At 44.1% G+C, this 10,239-nt stretch overlaps 1 protein-coding gene and 1 non-coding gene across 4 annotated transcripts in view; one reads left to right on the top strand and one right to left on the bottom strand.

Annotated features, from left to right (window-relative positions):
• Nucleotides 1–5,835: 5,835 nt before the first annotated feature.
• On the bottom strand, nt 5,836–5,906 carry TRNAG-CCC (transfer RNA glycine (anticodon CCC)). The gene has a single exon. It is a non-coding gene; the product is annotated as a tRNA-Gly (tRNA).
• A 93-nt stretch (nt 5,907–5,999) lies between these two features.
• ABCB9 (ATP binding cassette subfamily B member 9) overlaps nt 6,000–10,239 on the top strand; it is a 159,039-nt gene continuing 154,799 nt past the window's right edge. The window contains exon 1 of one of the 3 annotated variants that reach the window (XM_077293173.1): nt 6,000–6,068. The gene's annotated coding sequence lies outside the window, so the exon portion shown is untranslated. Of the gene's footprint in view, nt 6,069–6,639; nt 6,663–7,151; nt 7,175–10,239 lie in introns of those variants that run through there. The other 2 variants (XM_077293175.1, XM_077293176.1) reach the window with 2 other exon arrangements.

The following is a 10,239-nucleotide window of genomic DNA, read 5'->3' as shown; positions in this document are numbered from 1 at the left end:
GGCCCCTTCCTAGGCTATTAATATCATCCCGCAGATGTCTACATAGCTGGTTATTAATTATAGGGGGACCTATAATTGTCGTGTTTTTATTTTTGTTTTATTACAGGAGATGAGGGATTCAGTGGAATTAGGCGTTAGGTGAGTATAACTGTGTTTGTTATTATAACTGTGTTTGTTATTTTTAATTAAAACAAAACAGTTTTCCATTTTTATTTCTAGTAAAATACTTTATTCTGGCTGTTTATTTACCATATAACTATAGGCTTAGTAATGGATAGGCGTCTTATAGACGCTTCTCCGTTACTAAGCTGTGGGCTTGATGTTACCTGACAATACAAAGGTGACATCAACCACACAAATATGAACCCCACTTGCCACCGCTACAGGACAAGTGGGAAGAGCGAGGCTAAGTGACAGAATTGGTGCATCTAATAGATTTATTACATATTATAAGGCCATGTGCACACGCTGCGGATTCCATTGCGTAATTTTCCGCAGCGAATTTGCAAAATCCGCAGTGAAAAACTGCTGCTTTTTTTACTGCGGATTTATCGCGGTTCCTTTTGCGGTTTCCTCTACGGGTTTGCACCTGCAGATTTCTATTGGAGCAGGTGCAAGCCCGCAGCGGAGTCCGCACAAAGAATTGACATGCTGCGGAAAATAAACCGCTGCGTTTCCGCGCGTTTTTTTCTGCAGCATGTGCACTGCGGATTTGGTTTCCCATAGGTTTACATTATACTGTAAACTCATGGGAAACCGCTGCGGATCCGCAGCAAAATCCGCAGCGTGTGCACATACCCTTAAGGGGTCTAACAGGGATATTCAGAGAGAGCCACCGTCTGGGCGTGGGCACCATATCTCGTTTGTCTATAGCGTGCCAACCTCCATGGCTAGGTAGCACCGCTTTAGGCTTTCATTATAGGGATTCACGGGGTCCTTGGTGTTGCCTGGTATCTAAGTAGGCAAGACTATTCTGTGTCCATACTGGTTTCTTGGACCACGACATTGCAGGTTCAGTGTACATACTTTTGTGAGTTTGTAATTTTAAATCACATTACACAGTATTCTGTTTGGTGTAGTTTTAATTAATTATATTGAATGAACATTAACTTTGTAATGGGATTATATGTCTCAGTATATACTATATTTGATGGTCAAGATGAACCTGCTGTGTGACATATACATTTCTGTCATCTGTACATACTACAGTATATCTGTGTGAATGAAGAATTGACATCTTTCTGTATTTTCTTCTGCAGGTTTTAGCAAACCTTTCAGCCGTTGACCTACATGAAAGGAAGACTGCTCAGGAGTCCAGAAGAAGCTCAGTGCCTTTAACTTTCCAAACTCAAGAAGATGTCTTCAACAGTGTTGCTGACCATACTTTGAAAAAGTTTAAGCACAACCATATAGTTTCATTTAAGTTTGAGACTGTCTTGTCCCCGGCAGTAAACATTGAAAAGGACAATTAAAGTCTTGGTGTTACTATGACTGTACTGAAGGCACTTACTGGCATATGGTGTAAGATGCCTGCAAACAAGGACTGCAGAAAAGGATAAAATGTATTAACCATTGCTCTCCCCTCTTATCTCAATTTTCATTTTTTCATTATGTACTGAGAATCCATTTCCATCATATCAGATTTTATTTTGCGCATTAAGTAGTTTGATCTTTCCTAACCCTCTGCTTACATTGTAGAAATCAACTGTCATTGCTTCATACTGTTAAAGGGAACCTGACCTGTCAACAGGATTGTGCACAGTAACTTACACACAGTGTCAGGTTGGTGCCGATATACTGATTACAGTGATACCTTGGTTGATGAAATCCATCTTATTTTCAGTTTTGAGTTAATGATATGCTTGTGGTCTGGGGTGGCCTCTGGGGGGTCTTCATGTGGTGCTCTGATTAAGTATTCATAATGCAGACAGCTGACAGGTCACTGCTTCCTCACTGACCTGCCCCCTAGTTTACATAATGCACAGTTGCAGCAGTAGGGCTGCTACTGCTTATGCGTGGGCGGCACCATCTTGGTGGAGGACATTTTTTTTCCTTCTCTAGCAAGACCCTCCCACAGGCCGGCCCGAAGCACATGAATGTCATTAACTCAAAACTGAAAATAAAAACTAAACAACAACCACAAGACGTATTTCATCAACCAAGGTATCATTTTAATCAGTATAACGGCGCCGACCTGACACTGTCTGTAGGTTACCTAGAGTGAGTCAGGCCTAAATGTGTGGCTGTAATAGAAGATCTTTAATACAGGTACACATAATAACAAGCTATGATCTGATTTTTTTTTTCTCAAATTGCAAGCTAGACACCACTTCTTTTAGATGCTCACATATTGCTATTTTAATTTTCAGACTTTGATGCAATGTTTTCTGATAAAATATATTAATGTGTTCTGTATATTTCAATTTTGTCTTTACAGTCTGTAGATACGTTTCCTTCAATGTAATTTTAACACCCTTATAGGATCACCTTGATGATGTAAATAATGGTATTGATAGGTCTGTGTTTGAAAGACGGTTATTTGATCAAAATAAATAAAACATATATTTGTTTTTGCAAGTCCGCATTATTTGTTCAGAAGTTACTGATAAGCATATACGGTACACTTAAGGGGTTATTCACAAAAAAACTTGTTTAATGGAAATATCTCTTTAACCCCAAAGATTCCCTTTCTAATCTTCAATCAATAGAATGGGGTATAATTTGATGATCTTTGGGGTTTAACTGTTGGTACCACCTAGAACGGGGCACTGCAGCACCATCGTGAATGAAGTGGAGGTGCACATGCTCTCTCAGCTCCAAGTGCTGTAGTCCTATGGATTGGGAAGAACTATTTTTTTTTGGGTGGGGGGGGGGAGGTAACCTTGTAAGAAAATGTGGGCCAGACCCTTTCAGTTTTGCCCTGTCATATGTTGCCTCCAAGCCTTGTTCTCCCACTTTCCATGCAGCACTGGGGTATTTAACCCACACTGTCACCAATGGACACACCACCACAACAGGTGCCATCTCTACAGAACCTTAAAGGGACTCTGTCACCTGAATTTGGAGGGAACAATTTTCAGCCATAGAGGCGGGGTTTTCGGGTGTTTGATTCACCCTTTCCTTACCCGCTGGCTGCATGCTGGCTGCAATATTGGATTGAAGTTCATTCTCTGTCCTCCATAGTACACGCCTGCGTAAGGCAAGATTGCTTTGTGCAGGCATGTACTACGGAGGACAGAGAATGAACTTCAATCCAATATTGCAGCCAGCATGCAGCCAGCGGGTAAGGAAAGGGTGAATCAAACACCCGAAAACCCCGCCTCTATGGCTGAAAATTGTTCCCTCCAAATTCAGGTGACAGAGTCCCTTTAAGCCACAGCTTGGACTTTAGCCTTCTTTATACAGCCGCTTGGTCCTTTTTTCATACCATTTAAGTGAGGTTTGATAAAGACCCGGAACAGGGTCGAAACGTCACCTCGTACCTCATTAACCCCATACCTTATTTGCACTCTTTGTATTACCCTGTGGTGAATTTTGAATAAACTTTAGCACTATCTGCAAGACCAAACGAGACTTCTTTTCAGTGTGGCTGTTTCTCTATCATTGTCATGATTTCTGGACTGAGTCTAGGTTCAGCCAGCACCTAATTTTTCAACGGAGTGCACGTCATTCATTCTTTTAATCATATGTTGCCTAACGGACAGTCAGTCCCTGCCAAACAGGCAATTCCTGCATGTGTTGTGGCTGTTGGAACAGCCGCGAAACATGCAGCCACGGGGACTGGAGCATTATTTTTGAGGATGCCGAAGACACTCAGTTGTCATATGACCATGCTTAGACAACCCCTTATCCGAGCACATTTGCTCATCACTCATTTTTATATTATATTAAAGAAAACAAATAATGAAATACGTTGAAGACTGGTTTACATTAGCCGGGTACTTCCATTTAAAGTGAATCTGTTGGCACGTTTTTACATATGGAAGTACTGGTAGCAAACTTTGCAATTGCCGATGATGTCCCAAATGTGAGACAAGTCCAGAGCCACTACAGGTTATGGTAACATGTTTAGGCCCTAACCTGCCCACAGTAACGTGCAACATACTGCCTGGTGTTGTCATATTCAAAAACCGCTCCTGGGACACTTTGGAGAAATGGCCGTGCCACTGGTTCAATGACCAGATCAATGTTACAACGAGCTGATAGACTACCTGGATTAGAGGGATCCGTATATCGTACATTATGCCACCTCAAACCATAATCCCAGGAGTGGGACCGGTGTGATGTATCTTCTTGAAGGCCTCTTTATGGTGTTGTCCACGTGGTTTCATCAGCTTTGAAGAATAAAGCGTAGTGATCTATTCTGTGCTGGAAATCAAATTGTGCATCACCTACCAAGCATAAGGCGTCAAACAATGTCTACACAGGCCATCACTGGGCATTAATACAACACGGGCCTACCAGCCTGACCTACAAGTATTCCATTCACCTCGCGCCACTGCTCTCAAAGGCTGTGATGGTGCAGAGCAAGATGGTAATGGTGGCAGGTATGGAAGTCGATGATGCAATGATGGCAGGAGATTGGTCAGGAGACCACATGGGCAATGCCATGAAGGGGCCGTCATAAGGTCGCTGCACACTCACCTCCTTCAGACAAATCACATAGATCAGGAGGAAGAGAGAGCTACTGCTCCAGATGCATGTGATGTGTCCGAAGGAGGGGACAGTGAAGCGGCTGCTGATCGGCCACAGGGATTGTATGACATTAACAACGCTATGCGGCCCCCTGGGAGAGAGCGTGCCGACACCACTGGAATGGCAGTGGCCCCGGAGGTGACTATAAGGCCGGGGTCACACTTAACGTATGAAATATCGGTCCGAGTCTCCCTGCTGAGAGTCACACAAGTGTTCTCTGTATGGTCATCCGTGTGTAATGTGTTTGCAATGCGATGATGCGATTTTCTCCCACCCATGTATCCGTATGACATCCATATGGCTTTACATTTCTCACTGACTTTCCCCATTGAATTAAATTGCTCAATGGGCTGAAATGAGGAAAATGTGTGAATGTATATGTCGCAAGCTACATGGGTGGTCCGTGTGGCGTCCGAGTTTTCCTTGCACCCATAGGCTTTCATTGGCGGGTCTCGGATGATATACACGTACAATCACAGCATGCTGCGATTTTATACTCTGATGTGAGCTGCCCCATAGATTAACACTGGTCCAAGTGCTGCGATGTTTTCTCACATAGCACTCGCCCGTATCCTACGGTAGTGTGACGCCGGCCTTAGTGTTATTATTTTACTGGGGGCAAACATACTGATTGAGCAGGGGTTGTCCGAATAGTGGACAACTCCTGTAATAAATAATAAAGGTCAAATACAGTTTCCCATCTTCATAATTGTAATGGATCCATGAAAACCGCACGACATATGGCTAGTAACCCGCATCTGATCCATGATTGTGCACCCATTGTCTTCTAATGGGTGAGTCTGATCCAGGCTGCGATTCTTTACACCATCGGACTGTGTGTAGAAGCGATCCCACGTCACGTTGACTCGCATAGATCGGTGCGCTGTCCGTGTGCTATCCGTGCTAAGCGCTGCGGTGTAATTACCACACTTGTTTGTCAGTACGTGCGGATTTACTGCATCTAACGACATTCTATTGGTCAGAATCCGCAGCAGATTCTTTTTTGCCCACACACAGAGCAGACCGGCTTCTTGTACCTACCCCTGGTATATAGCAGGTGTACAGAATCAGTGGGCACATCATGCTCCTTCTTCAGCTGTCCACAATCAAAATATATATATTGAAAAGAAAATAGATATCTGCGCTAGCCGGGACTCGAACCCGGGTCGCAAGAATGGGAATCTTGCATGATACCCCTACACTACTAGCGCTGGTGCTAACAGACAGCGCTTGCCCTTTAATCGGCCCTAGAAGCTGACACTGGAGCAGCCTCACCGGCCGCTGTGGGGGCGTGGCGTGATGACGTCACGGTGGAGCTGTGCTGCTGCAGCCCGGGCAGGTGGTGCTGGGAGAGCGGCGGCTGCAGTGTACAGGTGAGTACCGCGTGCTGTCTGCGCCATCACGTGACTCAGCCTCAGCGCCCGGTATTAGCGCCCCGCATCCCCCGTGTGTGCGGTTCTCTGCAGCCGCTCGTTTATTTCAGGATATTTTTTTATTACATATTTGTTCTCATGCTATAACTGGTATTTGGTAAAATATTGAACTTCAGTGTTGAGAAAAGCTCCTCATCCTCAGACTCTAGTGCGCACGGTGTGCGGAGGTGGTCGCCTGTGCGCGTGTACGTCCATGGTCCTTACGGATGTGGTGTGAGGATGAGGAACCTGCTTGGTGATGGTTTCCACTCAGAAAGCAGGTTTTTCTTTGGCTGTCAGCCCCACCAGTGCCGAAGGAGGCTGTCAGCGAGGAATATGACGAGTGTATGGCCCTAGAGTATTCTGGGGCACATTCCAGTATAAATAGTGCTGATTTTCTGGTCAGGTTGGAGAATACTGGAAATGTTATTGCCCAGCCTGTGGGGGCGCATTAATCTTGTGCCCTAGTAATGCCCCCTTGTGCGCTCCAGAGGAGACCCTCTCATGTTCTGGCGTGTGCTCCAGAATGCCGCCATTTTTTCCTATAGATTTCAGGTATAAAAACTTTGGCTCTGGGAAACCTGTGGCTGCTGCGTTTGTGATCTGTGTGCCCCCAATCCTGAATACAGCAGTGTGTATAAGGACTAAGGGGAACCTGTCAGAGACCACCCTGTCACTGGGCACAGGCGCACATCCACGACAATAAGGGTGATGGCGCACACTGTGTCTGTGGTGAAGTCCGCACTTCATGGTGCCTAGTTGCCACACAATTTGCTTTCCAACTCATACAGTCATTGGGTAGCACGGAGGGTGTAGTTTCGGACACATGCGGCGGGTGGGGTTGCCCTAAGGACGGTTTCATACAGTCTATGCTCAGACCGGTCGCAGGTCTCCTGCCCCTACCTGGGCAACTCCACATATACTTATGAGGCTATTCGGGTCTGGAGACCCACGACCATGTGCATTATGGTGGCCCGAGTACACGGATGTTGGTAACTGGCCCCAGAGTTTGCCTGTAGGACCAATAGTTTGTTTAGGGCATCCAAAAAATATTACCAAATTCTTAGGTGAGTCAAATTACTAAGTGCTTGTAAAAACAACTTTACAATTAAAATTTCTCTGTGTTCTCAATAAGAGGGATTTTCTGGTCTTATTGGTTACAGCTCATTGCCTGGGGAACTGAGTATGCACAGTACTTACAATGGATGCGATTTTTTTATTTTTTTTTGCACCCATTGACTTCCATTGGTGAGCGCGATTCGATTTTTGCATACAATCGCAGGATTCGATTTTTGCATACAATCGCAGCATGCTGACATTTTTTTCCAGTCCGATTGTGATCCGATCCGACCTGGAAAGAAAATCGCAGATGATCACACAATCATAGAATAATATTGGTCTGAATGCAATCTGATTGTTAATTGTATTGCATTCGTCCCATTTAATTGCAAGTGGGAGCGATCCTTTATTCTGTATTCTGTATTTGAGTATTTCAGGTGAGACTTCCCTATTCAAGTTTATGGGTGTGTAAACAAATTGGATCACATATGGATGTTTGGCGCCGATAACATAAAAACCCTTAGGCTATGTGCCCACTGTAGAAGGGGAAGTGCCCCAAAATGTATATCTTTACATAGAGATGTGTTTAGTGCATGTTTTGGGTATATCCCCCACATGTATACCACATGTAGCGAAGCCTGGGTTTGGGTAATCAGGCAGGTAATTGTGGGTTTTTATATTGTGGTGATATTGTTGTGATATTACTGGATATTGTTGGTTATTACTGTGTGATACTGATGGGATATCACTGTATACTGTAGTGGTATTACTATATCAGAGCTGTGATATCCATATATTGTGTATATATATATATATATATATATATATATATATATATATATATATATATATATATATATATTTTTATAGTCACCAGCTTGGGTATAAATATATATGTATGTTATAGACTGCAGACTTGTGTGTGTGTGTGTGTGTGTAATAAATATCCTTTATTGTTACACTGTTTTGTCTCAGTTAGTATATAGTATAAGGAAAAGATAACGTTGAGGCATATTTAGTGGATATTAATTATTAATAGTCAAGTTCGGCGATAATAGTTAATAGCGGACCTCAATAGAGGTGTAGGGAGGTTTCCCCCATTTGATAACCATAAGGTTTGATATTTTGGAGGAGGAAACCCTGCCCTTTTACACCCATGTTGCAGAAATGTCCGCAGCATTTCTGCAACTCCCTGCCGCGGGTAAAACGCATACGGAATTCGCATGCGTTTTCCCGCAAAACACAAGCGTTTTTAGCTTGCAGAATACTTGCGTTTTCCAAGCGATTTGAAGCATCGCTCGGAAAAGTGATGGACAGGTTGGTCACACTTGTCAAACATAGTTCTTGACAAGTGCAACCAACTTTTTACTATTGATGCTGCCTATGCAGCATCAACAGTAAAAGAATGTTAAAAATAATTTAAAAAATAAGGTTATTCTCACCTTCCGACGGCCCTCGATCTCCAGGCTCCAGGTACTTTCCGTTCCCAGGGATGCTTTGCGCGAAGGACCTTTGTGACATCACGGTTGTGTGACCGCGACGTCATCCCAGGTCCTTCGCGCAATGCATCCCTGGGAACGGAAGTCTCCGCATGCACTGCTGAGAGGCGGGAGAACTGCGGGGGCCATCAGATGGTAAGTATATCCCTATTTTTTATTTTAATTCTTTTTTTTTTACAGAAATATGGTTCCAAGGGCCTGGAGTAGAGTGTCCTCCTCCAGACTGGGTACCATCCGCACGTGAAGCGCTCACTTTATGCATGGTGGGCATAGCCACATGCGTAAAGTGAGCGTTTCAATGCAACCCTATGGCTGCGGAATCGCCGTGATTTCGCAGAAGTAATGAACATGCTGCAGATTTTACCACTATGCGATTCCGCAGCTGGAAAATCCGCAGCATGAGCACAGCAACCGCGGAATCCCATAAGATTGCATGGGAATGCGGTTTTTATGCGTTTCCTCTGCAGCAAAAAACGCGACAGAAACGCATAAAAAACGCAATCTGGACACACAGCCTTATACTCACCCTTTCAATAATCTCCAAACCCGGCGCCACCTTCCCATCTGTCAAAATCTCGCAATCAAAACTATCAACAGACTCATTCTGAGTTAGAGACCTCCCAGTATAACTATCCAAGAACTTTTTGCAAATCAATAAATCATCCCAGTGCTCCTTATTCAAGCCCTAACCCTTGCCCTCGCCCCAGCCAATCTCTGACAAAAAATTCTACCTATAGGCAACATCCTATAGTCAAAATGTAACCTCCCCAACAGGGATTGCAACTCCTTCAACATTACCTTTCTGAAATCTGTGTGCTCTGTCAATTTCTTGCTTAGATTGAACCTGTCAGCAGGATTGTGCACAGTAACCTACAGACAGTGTCAGGTCGGCGCCGTTATACTGATTACAATGATACCTTGGTTGATGAAATCTGCCTTCTGGTTGTCTTGCTTAGATTGAACCTGTCAGCAGGATTGTGCACAGTATCCTACAGACAGTGTCAGGTCGGCGCCGTTATACTGATTACAATGATACCTTGGTTGATGAAATCTGTCTTCTGGTTGTTGTTTAATCTTTATTTTCAGTTTTGATTTAATGATATGCCTGTGCTCCGGGGCGGCCTGTGGGGGTCTTCATGTGGTGCTCTGATTACCTATTCATAATGTAGACAGCTGACAGGACATTGATCCCTCACTGACCTGCCCCCTAGTTTACATAATGAATATTATATATACATATTGAAAAGGGGGAAAAAACCTTCTGCAGGCAGGCGCCAGTCGTGGCACCTGCTCTGCAGCCTGATCGCATATGTACTAGGTTATAAGTAATATATATTCTAAAAAAGAAAAATCCATTTGAAAATGGCGGCAGCGGTACCATCTTGGAGGACAATTTTCTTTTTCTTCAGTAAGGCTGGTTTCACACTTGTGTAGGGCAGAGCTTTGGAGGGCTGCATAGTTCCTCCATTAAGCCCCCTCCTACTGCCGCACCTCTTCCATTCAGCTCCGCCAACGTCGGCATGCGTCCTGCATACCTATCTTTAACATTGGGTACGCAGGCCATGCAAATATTT

This window comes from Ranitomeya variabilis, chromosome 1 (assembly GCF_051348905.1).
Source record: "Ranitomeya variabilis isolate aRanVar5 chromosome 1, aRanVar5.hap1, whole genome shotgun sequence".
Taxonomy (NCBI): Eukaryota; Metazoa; Chordata; class Amphibia; order Anura; family Dendrobatidae; genus Ranitomeya; species Ranitomeya variabilis.
This window is presented reverse-complemented; position numbering and strand designations above follow the sequence as displayed.